The sequence below is a fragment of the Dermacentor andersoni genome, chromosome 2, assembly GCF_023375885.2.
Source record: "Dermacentor andersoni chromosome 2, qqDerAnde1_hic_scaffold, whole genome shotgun sequence".
Taxonomy (NCBI): Eukaryota; Metazoa; Arthropoda; class Arachnida; order Ixodida; family Ixodidae; genus Dermacentor; species Dermacentor andersoni.
Genome location: NC_092815.1, coordinates 197234413 through 197261057, shown reverse-complemented (window position 1 = coordinate 197261057; position 26645 = coordinate 197234413). Strand labels below are relative to the sequence as shown.

The 26645-nt window shown below is 46.2% G+C and overlaps 1 long non-coding RNA gene across 2 annotated transcripts in view; it reads right to left on the bottom strand.

The window, feature by feature from the left end:
- LOC140215996 (uncharacterized) overlaps positions 1 to 19088 on the bottom strand; it is a 126071-nt gene extending 106983 nt beyond the window's left edge. For both annotated transcript variants that reach the window (XR_011892634.1, XR_011892633.1), the window contains exon 1: positions 18822 to 19088. This is a non-coding gene — a long non-coding RNA (uncharacterized lncRNA). The remainder of the gene's footprint in view (positions 1 to 18821) is intronic.
- Positions 19089 to 26645: the final 7557 nt, after the last annotated feature.

Genomic DNA, 26645 nt, shown 5'->3' with positions numbered 1-26645 from the left:
CTGGGCCTTGTTGTCGGTCAGGGCATGAGACGGCCGGCGGAGCTGAAAATAGCTACGATTGGAGGATTTTCTCAGCCGCGCACGAAAACGGACCTTCGTTCATTTTTGGGACTTGTGGGGTACTATCAACGGTACATTCCGAATTACTCGCAAATGGCAAGTCCATTAACAGACGCCCTCCGAAAGGGAGCACCGAGTAACGTACACTGGGATAAGGACAAAGAGAAAGCTTTCCAAAGTTTGAAAACGCTATTTGTTTCTCGCCCTGTGCTTTGTGCGCCAGACTACACAAAGGAATTCATAGTTCAATGCGACGCAAGCGACAGAGGTATGGGCGTGGTACTTAGTCAGGTCGGCGACGATAACGAGGAGCATCCTATCCTCTATGCCAGCCGTAAACTAAATGTAAGAGAGGAAGCCCACAGCGCTTCAGAGATGGAATGTGCTTGTTTAGTTTGGGCCGCACAGAAGTTGTCGTGTTACTTGTACGGAGCGAAGTTCATCTTCGAGACCGACCACTGTCCTCTGACGTGGCTCAATCAAATGTCACACAAAAATGGCCGCTTGCTCCGATGGAGCCTCACTCTCCAAGAGTACAACTTCTCCGTTAGATATAAGAAGGGAAAGTTGCATAGCAATGCGGATGGTTTGAGCAGGCTAATTTGAATTCTGCGTTTGAGGGTCCCGCCTAAATTTTAGGGTTACTAGTGCTAATTTTATTAAGCGAAGAAGATCCCCTCTCATTTAGCAGGATTCCATCCATGATTGCTGAATTCGTCAGCAGAAATTTGCTTCAGAAATTGGCATAGCGAAATGCAGCATTTTTTGTTTCTGCACTTCTGTTGTTGTTTTTTTTTTGAAGCCTAGCGAGTCTAAAGTGAGAGCCAATGCACGTCATCTCGACGCAGAGCCGTGTTGTGGGGTTCATTTTGCAGTTGCCTGTCCTTGTTGGATGTTTTGGGGCGGTGACATCAATACACAAGTGGTCGCTGCGAGCCAAGACATCAATCCCCCCCTGACCACCTGCCGTTCTCTTCCTGCCTAGCGGTTGTCAGCGCTAGACAGTCGAGATTTTTCGGGCCATGGAGGCGCTGTTAAGAATGGCGAGCTGCAAGGAAAACTTGCCACCCAATTACGACTGGGGGACAAGGCGCGCATCCCCCACTCTCCGTCGCTGCAGCTAGACTGCGTTCGAAGAAGCGGGCTTTGTGCTGAAAACCACCTCCATCCACGAGCCCCATCTCCGTTGTGACGAAACGGGTTCGACGGACGAACTATTGTGCCCGAGGTCCCCAGCGCGAACCTGATTTTGCTACGCATGAGCAAGCCGCGGCGGGACAACGAGCTACCCAGAATGTCTCCGAGCTTCCCGGAACGACTCCCCTCTGTCGTCGGCTCCAATCCTTCGCACCTGTGTGTTTGCGTGTGTGTGTGCGTCACCTTGTCGCGGGAGGCGGCTAGTTTTGCGATGACGAAACGAACATTCGCTGCCTTGTATCGCCGAAGGACCGAGCGTTTAAAGACGGCTGTTGGGCGGAGGCTCGACACACTTCTCTCGTGCAGTCAGGTTGGACTGACACATTTTCCCTTGAGCAGTCATGTTGGACTGACCCTCTTTTTCTTAAGCAGTCATGTTAGACTGATTTAATTTCTGTAAATAAACCCATTTTCCTCGTTCTCGATGAGAAGCAGTTCTTCCCTTCATCAACGTCCTCAGCGTGTTTAAGTTGGACGGCGGCATGGGCCAGCTACCTTCGAATTCATGCCGGACTCCAATCTTGGCAACGGATCTCGAGCGATGGGATTGAGCCCCCAATCCTGACAGCGCCATCCCGATGTTAAGTTCACCCCAGATGCTTGGGTGCTCCTTTGGTCACCATGTCATCGGGTCGGCCTTTCCCAGAAGCTTCTCGCTCGCTACACAGGCCGTTATGAAGTCCTACGTCAAGTTAACGACGTCAATTATGAGATTTCGCCTCTACGGTTTGTTGCGTCCTCAAGTTCGATGCCTGTTGACATCGTGCACGTTTCGCGGCTGAAGCCATACTTCGTTCGCAATTCTTCGACTACCGTGTGCCTAGACGGCGCTTCAGCACCCGGGGGTACTGTTACGGAAGGATCAAAGAAGAGGAAGGAAGAAGAAGCTCAAGAGACGCTTACTGCTGCGGCGTTATTGCTGGTCAGTCATTTTTACCTACACTTTCTCTGCATGTGTATGTATTAAAAATGCAGTGTTTCTAGACACCCAACATCCACGCAACAATATCAAAGGGTGCAAACGCAAGCTGCTCTCAATCTTGGAAAAGGAATATAAGGGAGCTATTTTTCGATCTAGGACGCAATCACAGCAGATAGATGAGAAACCGCTCACGATTATCGAGAGAAAACAAAGACAGTGCGGTAGGCAAAATAGAATAGAAGCAATACAAAGCGGAGACAGCATTCTCAAATCACAAAAGGACATCGAGGCTCATGTTAATCAAGCACACAAGGACATCTTCGAATACGGAAGTAACACATGCGACTGTAAATTGTTGCACAGTATTCTTCAACGTTAAATTGCATAGAAGATGAGACAGAACAGCAAACGGATGAGTGCATATCAGAGAGCGAAATAAAATGGGCCATGCATAAGCTAAAACCAAAAAAGTCGCCAGGAGTAGATTGAACCAGCTCTGCCTTTTACAAGAACTTTTCACCAAAATTAGTCTCAATAATACGCGACGTGTATGATGACAATTTTAAATGAAGATTGCGGCTCCCCCTATGGGACGAGGTTTTGCTATCTTACTACCAAAGAAGCAATCAAGGCAAGTGCCGACAGTCAGCGATTTTCACCCCATTATTCTTTTAAAAGGAAGCTTTAGCTCGGGTGCTCCTATCTAAATACATGTAAAAGGAGAATTCGTTTTTCTCGGCAACCACAGCACCACATTTGATGGGGTTTGTTGCATTTAAAAGAAAAACTTAAAATCTAGTGACTGCTGGTTTTGAATTTTCGATTTACGTCGTCAATGTTTTATTAAAAATTGACGAAAATCTCAAATTTTCAGAAAACGAAGCTATCAAGTTTACAACTCTGTCACTCAGCAAGAATAGGTGATATTGCAATTCTGTGAACTGTACTTAATAGCACATCTAAAGCGGACAAATTTGACATCTTATACATGAATCTGAAAAAATTTATTAATATGTAATTACAACTTTTGCAGAACCCTCGTAAACAACGTAACAAACTCACGTAAGATGTAAAATGACATACGAAATTTGTCCGCTTTGAATGATCTAATGGATTCCGTGTACAGAATCGCGATATCTGTTCTTGATGCAGAGCTATTAGTTTGTAAACCTGGTGCTTCTATGTCTTTCAAACTTCTGAAATTTGGTAAATCTCTTTAAAAAAATTACAAGCCCTAAATCAAAATTCCGCTTCCAACAGTCACTAGAATTTAACTTTCTCTCTCAAAAGCAACAAATTTCATTAAAATCGGTCCAAGGGTTATCTGAGCAAAACGTTTTTGCGTTTTTACATGTATTTGAATAGGCCGCGTCGGAGTTGGGCCCGAGCTAAAGCTTCCTCTTAACGACTGATTACGAAATTCTTGCTAAAGTTATAGCTACACGGCTGGACTGTGCCCTCTGAACAGTTATAGGGAACCATCAGTCTTATGGCATCAAACGACGTAGCATCAGGGATAATATGCAGGCGTTAATATGTGTGTATACATGAGGGTACACACTTGAATATGTATATGCATATGCATGCGTGTATATGTTACTTGAACGAGTGTAAATTCGAATCTTGTACCCACCCATGATGTAACACCTCTGAAGTTGGGGGTCTTTAACGACAATAAACTGAACTGAGCTGAACTTTCATACAATGTGGAAGCCGCGCGAAGCCACCTCTGTTGATGGCTCCCCAGATGCGGTTTTGCAAGTGGATCTGAGCAAGGCTTTCGACAGAGTAACACATGATTTTCCCTTCAACCCTCGTAAGGCTTGCAACATTGGGCACAGGCTTCTAAAATATATAGGTGTCTACTACAGACAAGTGACTACGCGACTGGTAATCAACGGGCAAACAACTCTGACAATAAAACTCAACAGGTCCGTTAGGCAAGGAAGCCCCATGTCACCAATTCTTTTTGCTCTGTACTTGGAACCCCTGTGCCGAACAATTCTGAATGACGGCTACGTAATGGGCTTCAGTTTCGCAGATAGTACTCTGAAAGTCCTCGCCTACGGCGGCTGCCTACGCTTGTGTGTCCCTCTAAAGAAGGAGTCCGCCAGAAAGTGCACCATGTCATGGACTTCTGTAAAATGTCTGGTGCTAAAGTGAATCAAGAAAAGTGCGCGAGGGCATGGCTTAATGCATGGGACTTCAAACTAACCATCTCGCAAGAGGTGAAGTGGACGTCTGGAATCATCAGCTACCTCGGTGTGTGTTTTGATACTGCCTACCTACAAAATGGACAAAATACAATTCGAAATGATACTCTCGCGCCAAAAGTACAACAGTGGCACGGGAGAATGATCCCGCTTATGAACAGAGCCTTTGTGTGTAACACTGTGTTCTTTCCAGCTATATGGTACTCGGTGCAGGTGATGCCCTGTTTGCCGGCTTACATGACTCGAGTACATTGATATTGCGCAACAAGTCACGATTTGAGCGCATAAGGCGCAGTAATTTATTTTTAAGTAAGGCGCAGTAATTTATTTTTTACCAGCCCTAGGCCTCCTAGGGCTGGTAAACGAAGAGGTGAAACTCAAAAATTAAAAGTACCTTTTTTTTTCAAAAACCAAACCCCCATCGTATTATGCTTCATTCTTTCAAACTATTAGGAGTGGGGTACTTAGGTGAGTGGATCGATGGTGCCCAAGGAGTCTCATGAGCCCGCACCCTAAGATTCTACAGGGAAGAGGAGTAGACAGCTCGCTTTTTCGAGCAGCGTGTTTCTCAAGAGTACGTAAAAAATGTGAAACGGAAGAGCATTTAGTGGAACACTATACATATGCTATTCCAACCACCACTATATTGGCCAAGAGCTGGAAACCAGCTGGGGTTTGACGTTTTCAATCGTCTATCAAAATATCATGGAAGAGCAGCGATGAAGGATTTTTTTGTTAAATTACATGTCGAAGTTTTACCTGTAAAAACATGGCTACGTAACAAGGGTACTTTCGTGCCGTGGTCAACGGACTGCCCGCTCTGCCCCTATCGAGAATTGTTGCAGCACGTATTTTTTGTTTAGTACGAACGCAGTACACTTTTGGCACAACATACGAATTGTGTTGGGCGCGCAGACATACCCAAATTTTTATAACCCAAATGTCTGACACTCGAACATGACAAAAATAAGAGCAGTGTTGAAACTCTGATATTTTTAGGTTGGTATGCAATTTGGAGATCACGAACTGGCTACACCTACCTCTACAAAACGCGACGCCTACACGGACGCACTTTTGAGATGCTTTTGCATATACAGGTTCGCTGCTAGGCGGCGAAGATGAATTTAGGAAGAGATGGCAGAAGTAAGTGGCAGAAGCGCGTGCAGCAAAGACGGGTACTTATATAGATGTGCGATTCTGTCTCTCTCTGTGTGTGTTTCAGAAATCTGGAAAAAAAGAACGTTTCAGTGCATGGTACCAGCACCTCGGCATCCGGCGCGTGACACTGGGCCCATAATCTGGTATGGCACTGGACATTGGATACTGGGTTTTGCAATAAGGTTGCATTCGCAGGGGAAAAAAAGTCGTGTTGTTGGCTTATTTCACGTGTATTTGAGAAATAGGCCTTTCTGCGAATGATTTCCATATGTTGCTGTAAAAGCAGACTAATTTATGCTCCCCTTTGCAGCCGTTACTCAAGTTGTGGCCAAGCGCAACGTAATGTGATAATGTGTATTTGCATTTTTAGTACGATGTTATTTTTGTTCTGACATGTCTGCTTTCTTAATATTGTTCAATAGTAGTGTACATGTGACGCATTTCATATACTTTTGTACAGGTATATACGTTCCTGCTTGTTTTTTTAAGCGAGGGTTAATTAATGCTTCAAGGCATACAGGTGTATGTGATGCGGGGGAAGAAGGGTGAATGAATAAATGAAAAAAATATTTGCGGATGTAATGAAGTCCATTGGCACCCATATAAAAAAGAAGAATACAGGATCAACATTATTGTTCCTGTTTTTTTCCTTGGTATCGTTGTCAATAAAACAATGTTTGCTTTTATTCTATGTTTTAGGTATTTTGCGTATTGTTGTTTTTATCATTGCCAGTAAACTTTCGCTTTCTTTAATTCCTTTAGACGTGGCGACACCGGTACCAAATTCCATGTGTGGTGCGAATTCGACGACGAGGACGCAACAGATCTGCATCGGGGGTGACATCAGCTCCACTGCAATGAGATGCCCAAAGAGGCACCAGGGGGCGCACGCGCTCAAAGAGCCTCAAAGGGCAGAAGGGCGCTCGAAGGGCAGAAGCCGCTCCAGATCAAATTAAGTGCAGTTGTGCTTCGAAGGAGGAGGGAAGACGCCTGGCGACAAGACAACATCTGGAACAGCCTGGGCCGACAAAGTGAAAGGTACTGTGAGGGGTGCGGAGAGCGGTGTGGGGCGGCCGGTCGGAGATAATGATACCAGGACAGAACAGATAATTAAAGAAGTCAAATATCTAAGAAAGGCAAATGAAGAACTTGCTAAGCAGGTTCTGGAACTTCGCAACCAAACCAGTGAATAATGACAACAGACAGGAAGAAAAAAACACACCGGCTCCAAGGAAGCGGGCAATAAGCCTAGTAGAAACGACAGTGTGCTCTGCTTTGGAAGAGATCAAGGAGGCGATTAAGCAACTTAGAGATGCCACAGATAAATCTACCTTCAAAGTTGATAAGGTATGGAAATGGAGACTGACGAATTAAAAGCGCCTTACCAAAGTAGAAGCGTTAGGCGAGGACGACGAATACCTACCCTCAGAAGCAGAAAGCGTCAGATCGCTCACTGGAGCGTCGGAGGGTTCTACGAAGCGTACTCTAGCGGGTAACAGTAAAGCGGGTTCTATAAGCAATGGCTAGCAGGGGGAGCTTTACCGTGTGGCAATGGAATTGCCGAGGTTTCTATCACAGAAAAGCACCTCTCATGCAGTTTATAAAAATATGATAAACAGAAAATAATTATGCTGCAGGAAACCTTGGCGGATGAGATCAGCCTATCCGGATACAAAGTGACATGCAGGGGCAAAGAGCTAGGTAGGGGGCTAGGTAGATTTGCGCCTTGGGCTAAACAAATTAGAATACTTACTTGTGGAAATCATTTTGAAAAGCAATAGAAGGAAACCGCAAAGGCTCTTTTGTCTCAATGTTTATAGCAGCCTTAGCGACATGAAACAAGAGTTTCAGGGCACTTCTTAATAAATCTATGTTGGTTACTAAGCACGCTCCAGTCATTATTGGAGGATATTTCAACGCCCCACATCAAACCTGAGGATATCGCTGGAATACGAAGAAAGGGGATCGACTCTGGCACCTAGCTGCAGATCTTAATCTCCCTCATCACTGACCCAGCTTATCCCACTAGGTGTGGTACATCTACATGCAGGGACTCCACCTCAGACCTTACTTTTGATCAAATTTAGCGAACGCTGACTGGAATAACTCCAATATTGACCTGGGTAGTGATCCAAACATATTACAAATACTAATGGAAACATCCAGTAACGACATAAAGCACTTTAACTACATTGACTGGGATATTTTTCGGAAAGCAAGGAAAAGCAGAGCTGAGACAGAAACAGGACAAAAGAAAACACTCCATACATGGACCACTCAGCTCAGGGAACATGTAAAGGCGGCAACGAACGATATTACCAACGAGGAGGATATCGAAATCATGGGCATTAGGCTGGCGCACTTGATTGAAGCCAAACCATCTATGTTAAAATGATGGAAAACGCAACGGCTGAACAGGAGACTGAGGAACCGCGTAACATTGTTGAATAGGGAGATTGAAGAACACTCCATAAATTTATAGAAACAACAATGGGATGAGCTTTGTAATTCCATAGATGGTCGAATCAAGCGAGGTTGAAATTGGGACTTACTCAGACATTTGTTTCGTGAGAACGACACGACATCTAATAAGAGAACAGCAGTAGCACGACTCCTCCTTCGTGAGAGTCAGGTCACAACAAAGGAGGCCATCCTGGATCGGCTCGCAGCTAAGTATTTACCACATAAGGATAACAATGAGAGTAGAGACCGGCCTGAATATACAGGGGTAGACTGAGCCTATGGGTCAAGACTTCACAGAAAGCGAAGTCCGCGCAGCCCTGTACGACCTCAGTTGCAGATGCGCTGCCGGTCCAGATGGCATTTCCAAAAGGCTGTTCAAAAATCTCGACGATGATTCTATAAAATATTTAACAGAGTATTTCAACGAATTCTGGGAAAACGGTGATTATCCGAAGGAATGGAGAATTGCTGACACAATTCTTATTCCCAAACCAGACAAGCAACTCAATCAGATAACCTAAGACCCATATCGTTAACATCACGTCTGGGCAAAACCATGGAGCATGTCATACTCAATAGACTAATTAAGTATGTAGAGAACAGAAATGTTCTTCCGCATAAGCTGATCGGTTTGCGTGCTGGACTTCTGACTCAAGATTGAATGCTTTTAATCAAAAATCACTTTATTCTTGCTAGCCCGCGGGATACGAGAGCTCACCTAGGCCTAGATGTAGAAAAGGTCATTGATCACATCAAGCACAGGGCCATCTTGGATATCCTCTCGGAGATGGGATTCGGTAAGCGATTGCACAATATAGTCAAAGTTTTTCTCGGTTGTCGTTCTGCTTGTCTCCTGTTAGTCGAACTCCAATCGGCAACCCTGGAACTTGTGAGTCGTGGGACACCACAAGGGTCTGTCGTATCTCCCATGTTATTTAATTTTGGCAATGTCAAAAGTGGCTCTAGGTCTCGCGTAGATTGGGGATATCCACTTTGCAATATATGCAGATGATGTAACAATCTGGAGTGCCGAAGGTATTATGGGACAAATAGAGACCAAACTAAAGGAAACCATTCATGGGGTGGAAACAATACTTGAGGGTATGGGACTGAACTGCTCTGCTAAAAAATCAGAACTAATGGCACTACGGAGCGGTGAGCGTGGGCGCAAGCTGAACGGATATATCCCAGAGGAAGAACCCCGCATTGACATGTACGGCAAGAATGGAGAACCAATCAGGCAGGTGGAGACTGTTAGAGTGGTTAGGACTTCTGCATGCGAATGGATCTAATTGCAGGATGATATAATATATCTCTAACAAGTCAGAAGAAGTCATTAGGCTTCTCCGTAGAATTACCAACAAGCATAAGGGGCTAGGATAAGGCAATGCCACAAGATTGTTACATGCATTCGCCTTTTGCCACTTCTCGTACGTGGCAGGCATACTGCAATGGATAGTCTGCTAAGAACAAGCTAAACGCTTTAATAAGACGACTTATAAAGATTGCACTAGGGCTCCCAATCAGTATGGCCAATGATAGCTTATTGTGCCTAGGGCTGCATAACACGCTAGAAGAGATCGCTGAGGCTCAACAGGTGGCCCACCAGGAGAGACTAATGGGGACACGACCTGGGATGGCGCTACTTGAAGAAATAGGCGTGGAAATTAACAACCACACGAACACAGGATAATTATTAACAGAATTGCAAGCAGGACTACGAGAAACAATTAAAACGACCCCTTTTCCTACAAACATGCACCTGACACATAACCTGGAAAGATGGAATGCAAGGGCCTAGGCACTACTTCAAGACATATATCACCATAAGCAGCAGGCGGTGTTCGTTAACGCTGCCTGGATTAAAAATAAAGATGTGTATACCTCCATTGTTGTAGACACTCAGTATAACATACGGGGTGCCATCACCGTCTATACCAAAGACCCAACAGTAGCAGAACAAGTACCAATCGTGTGAGCCATCCGGGCAAAGCGGTGGACACATATTTACAGCTAATCTAGAACAGCCATACGCATCTTTACTAACGAATATGTGACACAGATAGCAACAAGGTTACTAGAGAAGGTCAACATTGAGAGGATCCTGTTTCAGTTTTCTGCACATCTGCAGGTGGTGGACGGAACTCGTAGAAACCTCTATGAGGTGGTAAATGTAGCGGCACGAGAACTATGTAGCCGTGATCTTCAAGACCGCGGAACTTATACTTCACCCGGGGAACACAGGGATTGATTATTAACGTGTAACAAAATCACGAAGCACTATTATTTTAGCAGAAGGGAATACCCAATGCCACTCGGTAAGCTTTGCAGAGCCCAAGCGGTCACATTACGTTTGCTACAGGCAAGCATATGCCCAAGTCCCGATTTTATTAACAGGATCTATCTCGAGAGCGAAACTCAAACCAATTGTAATAAGTGCAATGGCATCATTACTCTTGACCACGTGCTTTGGCAGTGCCCCGCGGTCTTCACAGATTGTGACAAGGAGCAAGAATGGTGGCGGCAAATGCTACACAGTGAATCACTGTCTAACCAATTACGGGCAGTCCAGAGGGCCCGCGATGTGGCTGAATTTGAGTGCAGCTCAATATCTTTTCCTTGCCCAATATATTGAGGCAAAGAATCTGAGACGAATATCACCGCGCCGACCAACAGTGGGTCAGTGCCGTCACTGGCTTCGCAGATGGGGGGGCAGCATGGGAACGCAGACATGATGAGCGGTTTTGGAGCTATATGTGGAAGACGACGATGACGAACGTGCGAATAGTCGCACGAGCGCGTTCGCGTGGTTACACCGAGGGACGCTGCCTGTCAATCCATGACCGGGCGCCTAGGAACTGTGCTCTAAAATGTTCTGAACCGATCTCACTATGAATGTCTACGATAACACGTTTGGCATTGAATCAATATAGGCACACAACTTCTTGCCTCCATCGAAATGTTTGAGGCGGGTACCGCAACGGCGCTCCGCTTTTGCGCTTCGAATAAGTGACACCATATAGCGGAGCCTCCACGAAGCCTGCCCGTGGCCTTCCAATACATAACGCACCGGTACGTGCGATGGCTGAGAAATACGTAATGCTGCAAGGTCCACTAACGCGTTTTTTTTTTCTGAACACGCTGCGTCATCTGGTAAGGTTTGCAAGAAGTTCGCGCGTGGCTTCCGAGACAAGCAGTGTGGTGCGTCCGATAGCTGATAATTGTTCCTTCGCTTGCCGCACACCCAGTGGTACATACTCAGTGATCAAGTTGGCAAGAGGAGGTACAAATAAGTGTCGCATATGCCCAGTGCATTTGTGACGCAGCCTCCTAAAGCGTTGGGTTGCTTTCTTTGAGGAATCCTTCTGACATGAATTTGGTTGCGCCGAACGTGAAGGCACCCTTTTTTCATTACAGAGCAGCGCATTCCCGGTGGCATTTATTTAGTTGTGCTAGTTGGCATCAAATACGTTCGTTGAAGAGCGGCGCACACAACTAGCACATACCCATTGGTGCAAGTAGGTATCAAACATGTGCATTGAACACATGCACAGATCAAGTCGCATATATCCAGGGCGCCAAGGCGGCGTCAAAGAGTTTGAATGAAGAGCGGCTGTACATACCCAGTCCCGCATCTACAGTGAGCCTTGTCGGCAAGAAGTTCGTTGAAGAGCGGCGCGTATGTACACACTTTCTCACACTCAATGAAGGATGTCGGTTTTATGGTTACTTTCGAACCCTGTTCTCTCAGCACAGCAGCAGATACGCAACCCACTCGACCACAAACGACCCAGTGACCGAGGTTCGCAGGAAAAATACAAACATACAAACATGATACATGGCCCTCCAAAAGTACGTGAAGTACCCTAAGAGTGCAAACGCTTTAAATTTGAATCACTTTTTCACACCATCGGCGAACTGATGTAGGACAGATCCAACAGCGGCCTTGAAAGCGTCAATTATCATAGCGGTCAATGTGTCTGGTTTCGGATGTCAGAGTAGTATGCCAGCGGCGATGGCAGATTTTCCTTCATCCAGTGAAAGTGTGAGTAGCCTTATCAGTCAAGACTACTTCCTTACGCTAAGAGCCAGGCAAATCATGTAGACGACCCGCAATGCGGCCACAATTGCAAAATAACAATGATAAAAATGGTGGAACCCAAGAAATTCAGGAAGTTTGGGCGTGTTCTCGGCTATTGAAATGGCTCGACGAGGCGAATCTTGGACGGCAGTGTTTGATGCCATTGGCACCGACTAGCTGGTCCAAGGAACTCGAGCTTCCAAACGAACCATTTGGCTCTTGAGGTCGTTTATAACAACTCCTCGACTGTCAAGTGAGAATACAAGAACGGCAGGTGCTGAAGATGCTCTTGCAGACTCCGCGTTACATAATCGCGTAAACCGTAAAAATAGTGACTAGTGCTTCGTAGTCCGAAGTGCATCAGAAGGAATTCATAAATATCAGGTGGTGTAGTCATGGCAGCCATGGGAATGCCGTCATCATCGACAGATAGCTGTTGAAAGGCACAAAAAGTGTCAAACTTAAAAAGATGGTTGCAGCTTGCTCCTGTATGTTTTGTAGTAGGTAGCTATGAGGAACTCTGATGCTATGCAGTGACCCCGTAATTGCCGTACGGGTGCCATTCCCTTGTCTTCTTAGGCATCATATTAAGTGGTGATGCTCAGTTACTAGACGAAGGGCAAATGATGCGGAGTACTAGCATGTCTTCAAACTTCGTACGTGCGATCTTGAGCTTTTCCGCAAACAAGTGAAGTGAAGCCAAATAGACTGGTAGAGCGGAGGTGATGATCATGTTGTTGGGAACTTTTTGAAATACGGCTTCGCGTAAGGTGAGATGGGTGCGACGGCATTCAGCTGCACAAACAATGGGTTAACACCTGTACGCTGTGTTACAATGTTATCCTTTGCCGTAAGATGCACCTGCAAGTAAAGAGGCGTTCACATGGGGAGTCGAGAGGAGGTTGTGCTGGCGAAGGATATGCAAGGATACGCCGCGTGCGCGAAATGTGACCAGGAGACGATATGGCAGTTGCAATGGCTCTGGCTGTTACTTCTATAACTTTGTCGGCCAATGCTACAAGCCCAGCCAAATACACAATTGAAGCTGTCGCCAGGACCATCTGCGTTAGCTGAGAGACGTTCTATGAGCAATTCATCCAAAAGAGTGTCGTGAATCAATACCCAATTTTCTCCGAGCAGCTGTCATTGTGGGTAAAAAAGGGTGCTAGAGTGGTGGCCTATGACTTCTTCAGCTGACAGAACCTGCTGAATTTGAGAACCCAGGAAAGCATCTGTGCAGTGCAGCAGGATTGCTGTCAGGAGGTCTTAGGCGGCGGCAGACAGTGGGACGTCCAGTAGATCTGCCACTTCGTCAACGGCCACGGATGAGAGCGCTGCGACAGCGTAGAGAAACTTTTTGCCTTGAGATCGGATGCGAGCAAGTTGAAAACGTGATTGATCTCTACGCAACCACGCCTAAGTATTATAGTCGCTGTATCTGCGCAAATTCACGGCTACCACCCACCTGCAGTGCTGATCACGTTACTCGGGAAGGTTTTCGCCCGTAGAATGTGTAGCGTTTGTCAGAACCACGGCAGTCGGTGTCACAGAAATATGCAGTCTGCATCACGTCCGGTTTCGCCAAATGGTGGTGACGCGTGACAGTGCAGGATCGCATATCTCGGCAGAAGTCAGCGTAGAGTTGACAGGACAAGTCAGCATTGTGTCCGACATGCTTTTAATCCGTCTAAAGCTAGCCTGTGTTGGGCAGTGTCCAGTGGCGCGCCGGCGCTCGTAAGGACCCGAACGGCTGTGTTGGTTGGACGACAATGATGCTGCCAAGTGATTTCACCACGCATCCGTTAAGAGGGGTGCACGCACTTCGTAACTTATGGATTTTACATACGATGGGAAGAATTGTTTACTAGCACAGGCAGGACAGCACGAATGGATACTTGCAGGGATACACCGACCATAGCTGCCCTTCGGCGAATGAAACCCCGACTTCGACATCATTAGTAGGAAGTAAATATATACGCAAGTCTTGCTATACATCTATTAAGGCGAAAGCCTTAAACAGCTCATGGGATGTAAAATCCGATGTCCAGCTCAACACCGCCGGGCATCGTGGCAGCCAAATACATAGGGAGTCGAACCTTCGACCTCTGCTGCGAGTCGAACCCACTACCTCTTGTGTTACTGTAAGTGAGACCCAAGACCTCTGGTGGGAGTCTAGCCCGCGATCGCTAGTGTTAATTAGGAGAAATTAGGCCATCAATTTTTTTATAAGAAAGCGTGAACCCGAGGTGAAGGTGAGAGTCGAACCTTCGACCTTTGGTCAGACAAGAATTCAGTGGCATCCAAACTGATGTGTCACCATCTGTGGGAGTTAAACCCACGACTTTGGTGTTAATTAGTGCGAAGGTCATTCAAGCACACTTCATTAAGATAGGGTTCATTAGGGCACTCGAACCCTCGACATTTAGAGGGAGTAAAACGAACGATATTTCGTGCTTATTACGGCAAACTGAATTAAGGCACAGTTCAGTAATAAGGAGCTAGGCCGCTATAAGATAAAACTATTCCGATTTGTTTTGATTCTCAATCGGCCCCTAGCCCTCCCTCATAGGCAAGAATGCTTCGGGTCCCGTTCATATGGATGGTCACCACACCCATATGTCCTGAGCCCAAGCCATTTTGACTAATCACGGAACGATAGTGGCTGAATAGGAAAAAAAAAAGCAGAATGGAATAGCTTTACGTTATAGCTGCCATAATTAAGACACTCGAACGCAGAACCTTTAGTTCATCAATCATGGAGGTACAATTAGGACATACCAACGACATTTTCAGTCGTATTCGTACCCTCGACCGTCGGTGGGGGTCGACTCAAGTATTATCGCCCAACAAAACAAGACACTTACGTAACCGAAGAAGAACATACACCAAGAGCACACATTCAACTAAATTTATTGTGCCAATGAATAGGTTTACATATGTGAAGCAGCATAGATTGCGCGTGCACTTACATGAAGAAAACGAACTGCGCATTCGTGCAACATAGTTATGAGTCATGTGATGCCGCCTCCAAGAAACTTAGTCCTTTTTCTGTGAGAGCAAGTGAATGGAAACTAAGACATTTATCGCCCAATTTCGCAACCACCAGCGCTTCAGTTATTTCACGGTTGTGGTGCGTCCTGCCACGGGACCAAATCAGGCAGTCGTCTTCGATAGGTTTGCAGCCGTGATCGCGACAATGAATCGCCAAGAACCCACCGGTGCCAATGTTTACGTTGTTGCGGTGTTCGTGGGGCCCATTTGGATCCATCAACTAGCAAAGCTTGCCGTGCTTGCTGGGAGCAGGAAAGACAACTCTTCAAAAAGTTGGCCCAAAGAACAAATGCAAGAGTTGGCTTTCTGCTCCCAACAAGCCCGACAAGCTTTGCAAGTTGACAGATACAAATGCCGTCCCGCCCGATAAGTGCACTACGCATCACCGTAAAAAGTCGTAGGTCATCACTTCCGGCCGGGGCAGCGGTGGTCGTTGTTGCAGCTAAGTAACTTCAAGCGATTCCTCAAGCTATTTTGCGGAATTTCGACGATTGAGGCCACTTGAGGCTGCGACCTTGGGTACAACATGAGGATTTCTTCCGGTACGACCACTTTGATAGTCTCGGTGAGATCGTCGGTTGCCAGGAATTTTCCTCCCGCGTAGTTTGTAGAGTTTGTGCGGCAGTTTAATTACCAGTTCCGCATTTTAAGTGTCTTCTCGATGCTCGTGGCCTCGCGAAGAAAATCGTCGTCGGTCTTTTATGTGCTTCGTATCATTCCGCCGAAAATTTCTTTCTTCACACCACGCATTAGTATGCGAACCGTCTTATCCTTGGACATTTCTGGGTCGGCATGGCGAATAGACGGCACATTTCTTCCGTGAATACGGTAGCATTCTCGTTCGGTAGCTGCAATCAAGCTCCCAATAGATCTTCGGCCCTTTCTTTTCGCATGATGGCCGTGAAGGTCTTCAGTAAGGTATTTCGAAACGGCTCCCACGTTGTAAGGACAGATTCCCGGTTCTCGAACCATGTCTTCACGGCAACTTCCAAGGAGTACACGTGGCGCAGCTTCTCCTCAGAGGTCCAGTTCTTGAAGACCGAGACCCTTTCGAAGGTTTCGAACCAGGTTTCCGGATCCTCCGACGAAGCTCCACGTACGATAGGGGGCTCCCTCTGTTCTTGAAGCCCGATGGGGGACGCTGGGGCTGTCATTGCGGCTGTCGAGCTGGCCACGGTCTACCTGGTCGTACCAGAGAGAAGTCCGCGCCCCGGGGGCAGTCCTTGCAGTCTGCGGATAGCTCGCTAGTCTTGGGCGCCGTTGGTTTGGTGGTCGGGTTTCGTTCCGGCTTGGATCGCGGCTTTTCAGTACATGAACGTAAAGCATGTGCACCAGATATCACGTAGCACTGACGGTGAAGAAGGCAGTAAAACTATGATTCACGAATCTAGCGTTTTATTGGGCGAACTTGTATCCTTTAAAGCAGGCTACACTTGAAGAACAACGATAGCGGTGAACACAGTCCAGGATCGTCTAAAATCTGATCAGCGGATTAAGCGTGTCGGCTTTTATACATCAATCATCGAAGGTTCCAGAGTAATCGCTGGAACCCGCGTATTTTCCAGAACGTTCTACATCATTCGCGTTGCGCGATGGACTCAGGTTACGCAATGTTCGGTGATAAGAGACCGCGGACAGAACCAACGATAACTTTCGAGAAACTTCCGATATATGCAAGCGCGGTCCTGCGCTGTGCGATAACTGTGGGATATCCTGCACTGTGCGATAACATTTGTTAACATTTGTTGCCGAGGAAGATAAACAAGTACACGTGTCAATATTTCTCAAGAGTTTGCGAATCCTGTACAACCGACTGATGATTATGATCAAACAGATTTCAGATCCTCGTATTCATAAGAACAGGCTGTGTCTGCTATGAAACTGCTTAATTTAATAACACTACGAACGCTTCATTAACAACTCAAACGGACCATTAGGAGCTGGGAGGCACATTGTTCCCAAGTACGCAGCTCTTAGGATAAGACGCGGTCATGCATTATCCTAGAAAGTTTATAAATCTGATTGTTGAGCAATGATTATCTGCATAAACTGTCATCTGTAAAGAGAAAAAGCGCCGTTCCTAGATATGTAATTACGACTGTCCTGAAAGATGGTGTTACTCTGCTATAAACCCTGTTGAAATAAAATGTATTACGTTTTATCCGAAGACAGGACACACGTGCTCCGCCTATAAGTAATGCCAAACATTATGCAATGCCGAATGTTACGTCTAAACAACGTTTTATTGCGAGTGATCGTGTCTAGCTGGAACATTGTGGCCGAATAAGTGACGCATTGTAGTCTGCATAATGCAGTATGTACGCTATGGATAGAATGAAAGATGCCTAACTTTCGCTCCAATTTCGTGCTTAATTGTCTGCAGTCAATGGCGTAATATATCTGACAAAATTGCCGCAGGACCCTCGCCACAATGAAATTCGACGACAGTGCGATTAGCAAAGTGAGGTCGTGGCACAGTGTTTTGCCAACACTGAGACGCGTCATGCATGATCCCTGTGTGCTACCGCGCTTCCTTCTCTTGCTTCTCTCTGCACACACTGAGTCATGCCGTGGTGCGGCCGCAAATTTCGCGCGGCACTTGGGTGAATATACTTTATGAGAAGTTTGCCTGGCTATGTCTTAGATGGACTGATTCCGCGTGGGCACTAGATAGATGAGAAGAAATATTTTTTTCTATAAAAAGCAGCACACACTAAGTGTCACATAGCTTACCGAAGTTGACGTCACAGAGGTTCATTAAAGAGCGGCACATAACCAGCGTGACCTGCCCATTGATCTAAGATGGTCGGAGGGTCGGTTTTTAACCCGGTCCCATAGCAAAGCAACCCGATGCGCTACAAAGTTGGCGTAAAGACGGCTAGAGACACAGATAGGCAGATAGACAGACCAATAGACAGGCTGACCACAAAAAGTGGCTGATTTATCCTAGGAATGCTAATTGCTATCAGACAACTGACTGTTCGATTTTGAGTTCCAAGTCGAATAATGCCTTCAACTCGACGACCCAATCAAGCACGACAATATTCAGTTGGTTTTTCCAGAGTTTGGAATGTTCGCAGACCTTTAGGTGGCATGCGCAGATCGAACTCTCATCATACGCGAGACGAATTATTCCGTCACAAATACGAAACACTTGAACATTATCTTGGCACATAGCAAACCTATACTACATACAAAATTAAGAGCCGCGTTAACCTTCCATTATTCCACTCGAAAAGCGGTCAGCGTGCTTCACTGTAGAAAGTATAGTTAATGTGACAACGTGCCATTGCAATATTGCGCTTTGCAGCCATATTTTCTGCCAACTTACGGTTTGGATAAAAGTGGCAGTTCAAGTTCTGCGGATGACATAAATTACATGTGCCATGGTTATTTTTCTGACAACCTTTACCAACATTTTATGTTGCAACGAAAATGCGTCGATTCAATATCAGTTATTTTCGTGTAAGGATATTGAGTACCTCATGACAGTTAAAACTGTGTAGAATTTTGAGCACTTATATGTAAATACAATCGTCACTAGCTGTTAGGGTAACGCTGTATAGAAGTCGGAATATTATCACAGGAGAGAAGAAAGTGCGGAAGCAGGAAGAATTTTGTCCCGAGAAATAAAGATGCTTGGTACAAAACTATGAAAAAATCGTATCTGTATTACCTCCTCTGCGTAGTTTCCAAACTTCTTGCGGCCACAGACGTTATAATAGCAACCTAAAAAGAGCAATAAGATTCCTAGGGAGGCTCTAAAAGACGACGTGCAGATCATGCTCTTCTTTTTCACGGGATTTCCGAAAACAATATTTAGAACTGCGCAAAAAGATTTTGCACCTGAGCAGCTCAAGGGTATTTAAATATTTCAATAGAATCTTCTCCTTCGTGCATAGTCATTGTTCATTGGCTTCTCTATTTCTGACGTATGAGGGTGACAAAAGGTGAAATAGGGAGTGAGTGGATCGAAATTTAATGGGGCGCACGAGGACGAAAATACTGACGAGAAGCGCATATTTATTGTACCTCGCAGGATCACAGCTGTTGCATTTAAGCTCGAGCTGTCTGTCATAAAATCAGGTTATTAAAATTGCTCCACGTATGTGTCTCAACCACTTAAAAGGTCGCCCGTATATGACGCTTTTGATTACCTGTGATATTTCGAACCAAACAAGATCATCCGAGTTATTGGCGCACTGCACTACGAGGTTTCGCCGGGCGGGATGGCGTGAACACAGTGGCGCCGCGCAGGACCTGTATTCGTCGACGTAGAATATCTTAAAGGGACACTAAAGTGAAAAATGATTTCTTCTGCATCATTAAATTACCTTTCTACATCACCAAAAACACCACAACTACAACGATAATACTTTTGGTAAGCCAGAAAAAGCGCAAGAAAGAAATACGGGTGGCGACGCCTACTTATGTTCCTGCACCTGGGGGCTGTGACGTCTTGGATTTTGATGGCGTCTTCTAGGGCCTACTAATTATATATAGTGGTACAGATTCACTACATTGTGTTCTAAAGGAACCAAATATTAAACATGGCAAGTTTCGGGAACCTTTATTCAGCCAACGCGGCCCAAATGTGAAAACATACTTTGGAGTCCCTGACGTCACGCTGACGTACCGGCGCTAGGGTTTCGGCGCGAAATTCAAATACTGATTCTTGGACTATCATTTTCTCATATAATAATCAAACTATTTTTTTAAATGACTGGCTGCAGGGTTCTCAAACAACGCTTCATTAGCCTAAACTGATTTATTGTTTCACTGTAGTGTTCCTTTAAGCCATTCTAAGAACACTAACGGTCTCTGAGCCTTTATTTTTTTTTTTTTTGCTTCGTTATATATCCTTACTAAATGTGCTTTTGGGTTTTGCTTTCACGGTTCGTATGCAGCATCTGGACGATGTCCGTTAAGACAGGGGGCATTGACGCGCGTACTTGACCGTTTTTGACGCACGATGACCGTTTTTCTCCCGCTAAAGACTACTTCACATAGAGGACTGCAACTACAACAACAACAAAAATTGGGGACCAATTCACTCTGTGAATGTGGAATGCCAGCAAAGATATCGTTGTGCTACCAAATTCGCCCCCTTCCATAGTGTGAACGTGGTTGGGCAGCAAAGCCAAACGAGTCCACAAAATAAAACACGATTGACCAAGGTGCAGTCAAAAGGAGTGCACGAATCAAAACGCGTTTGTTTGTAACTTGCTATTGAGCATACTTCTTAGTTAATTAGCTTAATGAAACTTGAAAGGACTAGAGCTTTATCCTAGTCAACAAACATGGGGCTGTCCGTTCCGGTCCTGTAAGAGCCGCTGTATTGAAAGCAGACGGGAATTTCACAACCCTTACAACTTCACTCTGAACTATCTAATTATTAAAAGTAAATGAAAGTGAGCCTAATGATACAGTAGCCTTAGCGGCCGATTGTCATATAATTGTGGGGGATACATTTCATAAAGCATGAGTGACGATAGCTACACACCGAAATTCTCGCATTGCTGGTTCTTATTAAGCTCGTAAGCATTTCTACGCCTACTAAAAGAGAAATGTGTTCGTCACATAAGACAGTGAACAGCTGGTGCCCCCTTAACAAAATATCTCATACCCCCGTAAGCAAGCAATAAAAAAAATTATCTACCTCACAGTGCACGGGGGAAGAAGATGCCATGGATTGCGAATGCACGTCGCGTCGGCTCCGCAGTTTTCGTATGATTCTCAGCGGAAAATGGCATTTTCCGGAGAAGTCCAATAAAATTGAAATAACAAGTGACACTTACCTCAGGGATACCATTCTTGACCTGGTAGGCCCATTTTCTGGCCATCAATCGTTCTTTTCTCCCGCTACGCGTGGAAGGGGATCTACGCCTAGTGTGAACTTCTCGACACCTGGAACGTCTGCGCCGCGGCGGTGGCTGAGAGACCTCGGCCTATCGCGCCGACGGAGATATCCAGGCCTCCTGCCATGATGGAGCTCGTGAGCGTGGAAGGCGAAGAAATGCAACCAGAGGAGTTCGGAAAATAATCAGGCTGGTGTGAGGAGGTGCGTAAAACCGATGCAGCGGAATTGAACAAATGGAAGCAAATGGAAAAACGAATGCAAGCTGCGAGAAGCAAGTAGGGAGCCTAACGTACCCAAAGAAGACTACAGAGTTATCGTGCGTCCACATGGCGCACTTAACGTGTCGGACTACAAGCTGGATCGCATTTACCGCTGCATACGCAACGCTGCCGAGGTCGGTCGAGAGAAAGCCGATAAAGACCGCTTTAGTATAAACAGAAAGCAAAATATAGTGGAGCTCAGCACGCTTTCCGAGGAGCGCGCCAGGAAATATGGAGCTATCAATTAGTTCCGCTTTGGAGAAAAAGAATTTGAAGTGAGCGCTTACAGAGCACCTTCTGATAACACATCCAAAGTCTCATCAGAGGAATATCCATGGAGGAGAGTCCGGAGGACATCGTTACCAGTTTTGTCACGCCGTACAATCCTGGGGTCTTGCACGCCAAGAGAATGGATAACACAGACAACGTTATCGTATTATTTGAAGGTTTTCACCTCCCAAGATTTCTGACGTATGGAGCGGTACTTATACAATGCTCCTTGTATAGAAAACAGATAGACATATGCTCCGCATGTGGAAGAACAGGGCACAGGGCTGACGTGTGCCCCAACCCTGAAGACAAGTTTAGCCGCGGGTTCGGGTGCAAGAATCCACAGCAGGTTCACAAATGCGCAGCGGATTGCCAATTCTGCGGCAAAGTCCACAACACTAGAGAAAAGAAGTGCAAGGCAAGATACAAGGTACCGTACCTGGTCAGGGGACGCCGCTGGCAGCTACGGAGGAGGGAAGAAGATGCCCAAGATGAGGAGTACTGCTACCGCAACAACAAAAAAGCTAGAGGGAGCAACAACAACAATAACCACACGGCGGTAGCGAGCAAGCAGCCATCAATCTACAAAAAAAAAAAAAAAACAGGAACAACTACGCAAGTGACCGGCCCGGTTTCTTCTCGAGGCAGCTCCGGGAAGCCGGTCACGGACACTCCAGGTCCAGGGCCAGATTGTGGACGAGATCAAGGTCGAGGTCCCGTGCGAGAACTAATCGAGGGGGAGACGGGCGCAAATCACAGGTGAGCTGGGCAAGCGCCGTCTCCGGCACTGCTACTCAATAGCCTAAAGCTAAGGAGTGCACCCTAGAACAGGAAACAGCACAGATTAGAAACATGTTAGAACAGATTCTCTGAGAGAATGCAACGCTTCAAGATGAGATCAAGCAGCTTAGGGCAGAAAGCACAAAGCTACAGGAACAAGGAAAGAATACCAACACACCCTCCGCCAGTAGGACGCCGACGCCTAGTCGAGCTCGAACACCCGTTCCTACACAAGCGAACGGGGCAGCACCACCACACAAAAGGAGCGCGCAAGAAAGGGCTGAGGAAAAGGGCGGTTTTATAATGAGCGACGTTATGTCAACGTTTAAAGAAATGCTCGATGGGTTACAGCAACAAATGACAAACCTGTATATAGAGAATAAACAACGTTTCGATGAATTAGAGAATTGAGTGACGGCACTAGAAAGCACGCCAAAGGATATTCGATCGGTAGACGCAGAACCGGTTAAACGCAAAGCGTACAGCAGGCCGAATGTGGTAGAAAATTGCAAGGCCACCGGGAAAGAAGAGGTAAATCAACATGGGGCCGCGTAACCAATACGAGATTTGGCAATGGAATTGCCGCGGGTATTGTCGCAAGCGAGGAAACCTGCAGCGGTTCGTAAGAACCAAGGAGACGCAGGTTGGCATCGCCCTGCCGGAGACTGGGGGGTTGGCAGAATTATCGGGGTATAAATCTTACAGTGCTTCCGGCGACAAGCTAACCACCACGACGCTGATACAGAGAAACCTATCGGCTGTCAAGCACGATACCGGTATGGGCGGCATAGACCACATCCTGATTGAAATAATCCCCTCCCTTAAAGAAGAGGAATGTCTGTACATAACATATACAGTCCACCCCGACACAAGCGCAAATTCGTTCCACTCTTCCGCAAAACTTTGACCGTAGCGGAAAAACAGGCGCTTCGTGGTCGGCGATCTTAACGCGCCGCACGAGCCTTGGGGTTACAACATAGAGAAAGCTAAGCGCCGAAGCCTTTGGGCTTACGCTTAGCACGAAGGACTAACGCTCAGAACAGATCCTAAGGCACCAACCAGAATAGGAAACAGCTTAAACAACGAGACGACACCAGATCTTACATTTAAGAAGACTATATCAGATTCTCAATGGATAAACATGCAGGAAAGCATAGGTAGTGACCACTACTACGTCATCACAACGGTAAAAGCAAATCCAAGGAAAAAGGTGGGTAGAGAACTGAAAATTGTAGAACGGGACTCTTTTCGCAAACTCCCACAGGAAGATGTTGAAGACATTATAACGGACATCGAGAAATCGGCAAAGAAAGTACGAGGAAGCGTTAATCGAACTACCGAAAGTGTCCCAGATGAGGCAGAGATAGAGGAGATAGCAGATTGTTGCACACGTGTGAAGTGCAAGCTACTACGCTCAAAAGGCGAGAAAAGCAAAAACATAATCGGAAATTAAGCAACAGGATTGCAAGTTAGACCTGGAACATTTTCCGTTGCCTCTTGGACTCCGAGAGTAAAACACCGTACAAAGACACTATCAACAGAATGTTATACACAACTACGACGGTACAGAAGATCTCTGTCGAGAGGTTCAAAGGATGTGCGCTGGAGATGTGTATAGAGGTGACTCCCGGATTACCTGGCTAAGGATAATTCTGATCTCGATACCGAATTGCGGAGGCAGAAGTCAAAGATGAAATTACAGCGCTGCACCAGGACTTGATGGGATAAGCAACAAAACACTCAGGAACATCTACGATGCATCCATCCGTGCTTTCACAGACTACATGAATAACTGCTGCAAGCAAGGTGGCATTCCTAGTCAATGGAAATCAGCCTACATCATTTTTATACCGAAGTTTGGAAAGAAAGCACACCTGATGAACTTAAGGCCCATATCGCTAACATCCTGCGTCGGTAAACTCAGGGAACATGTGGTTCTCACGCGCATGACGAGATACACGAATGATGGCGGTCTTTACCCACATACCATGGTTGGATTTCGACCCAAGTTATCAACGCAGGGTATTATGCTCAAAGTAAAATATCAGATCATAGATGTGGGAGAAAAAATTAGACACCAAGGCGATACTAGGTCTCGATTTAACTAAGGCATTTGACCCTGTCACGCAAAAGGCAGTACTACGAAATCTCCAACAGCTAGATGGAGGATGTGAACATGCGCTTACGTCAAAGACTTCTTGAGGGATCGTACGGCATAGATTTCCTTTGGAGAAGCCAAGTCGGAGGCGATCAGACTAGGTAATAGGAATACCCCTTATGTCCCTTTCTATACAACGTGGCAATGATCGGTTTCCCTGCGAGACTCGAAAAAAAAAAAAGAATGACCCGGACACAACCCATACGCGGACGGCATCACTCTCTGGGTGGCGTCTGGACGCGATGGGCATGTGGAAGAGATCCTCCAAACAGCAGTAAACATGATTGAAGACTGCGTCAGAGACAAAGGACTAAGATGTTTCTCGCAAAAATCAGAACTTCTGCTCTATAGACCCACATGCAACGGCTGGAAAAGCATTAAGGAAAGGCCAGTTATTGTTGTCATAGTAGAAGGCACCAGGCACCAATAGTGGATAGCCTGAGAATACTGGGACTCCGCATATCCAAAAATGGCCATAATGGAGAAACCATTACACGTCTGGATAACAGTGTTCAACTAACAATCAGACTAATAAAGCAGACATCCAACCCAAACTATGTCATGAAAGAGCACAACATCACCGGAATAATAGAAATATTTGTAATTACTCATATTGTATATGTGGTCCCTTACCTCAAGTTCTACGCTGCGCAGAAAGCCAAGGTAGAATGCATTATAAGAAGGTCGTACAGGCTAGACTTGGGACTTCCAGCAAATACGTCAAACGAGTTCTCGCGCTCGGCGTGCACAATAAGCTAGACGAACTTATTGAGGCCCAGTAAGTGGCGCAGTATGAAAGGCTCACACAGAGTTATACGGAGAGACGCATCTTAGACGACATCGCAATAATCTACGAAGCACAACGCGGACTGCGGTGAGACATTCCAAGGAAAATAAGGGAGCAGCTCTTAGTGCCCCCAATCTCCAGAAACATGCACCCGGAGTTTCACCAAGATAGAAGAATCGCAAGAGCGAGCGCTCTCCAAAAAAAGATTCCGTAGTGCCAGGGACGCGGTTTATGTGGACGCGGCTGAGTACGCAAGTAGATGAGTTTGTGGATAGTTGCTACGAGTCTAGCGGGTGACTTCAGAGTTAGTGCTACTGTAAAAACAGGAAAGGCGGAGGTGGCGGAGGAGGCTCCCTAAGCACTGGAAATAGCCTCCACGGAGGCTAACATCGTAGTCAGCTACTCCAAGACAGCCGGCAAGAACTATGTCAGAGGAAGATTTTCGCCGGAAGCGCTGAGAATTTTAACCAACATTCGTGAAGATTTAGACGATCACATCATATGGACACCCGCACACTCCTCCTTTTCCGGAAACGATATAGCATAGAACCCGGCTCGAGAACTGACGGGCCCAGCAGATCACATCCAAATACTGAGAACCGAGAGAGACTGGATGACCACCTTTAACGAGGTCACCAACTATAAGTTGGGAAGGGCTCATTTCATCCCGGCACATTGCTCGCTAAGTAGACGGGAAGCGACAGCATGGCGCCTCTTACAAACAGGTATATTGTCACGTGGTCGTGACGTCAAAGAACACAGTAGCAATACTGTGGAACACAAAACTGACTTTTATTGGGCGAAACTGTGCCCACAAAAGAGGCTACACTTATAGCACAACGATAGCGGCGAACACGGTCGGCGATCGTCGAAATCTGATCAGCGGGTCAAGCGCGTCGGCTTTTATAGAGCAGTCATCGAATGTTCCTGACTAAACGTTGGGACCCGCATGCCTTCTACAAAGATCTACACCATTCGTGTCAAGCGATGAAATCAGATAACACAAGGTTCGGCGACAACAGACAGCGGATAGAAGCATCGATAACTTTCCAGAAACTTCGGATACATGCATGCGCGTCCCGCGCTGTGCGATAACATTTGTTAGGCGGCAAAACGTGCCGCCCGATAAAGACAAGTACACGTGTCAATACCCCCCTCTTAAAAAGCATCGACCCGATGCTGCAAACAAACGAAAGTAATAAATAAGCACTCGTAGCAAAGAAAAAAAAAAACAAAATAAGGAAAGTTCGTTAGCGTCCGTTAAACGGTTTAAGACGCACCACGTGGACCACTTCAGGTCGTGCGCGACGTCGCTGTGAATGCGAAATGCCGTCTGGCACGACCTCATAGTCAGGTGCGCCAATACGTCGGATGACCTTGTAGGG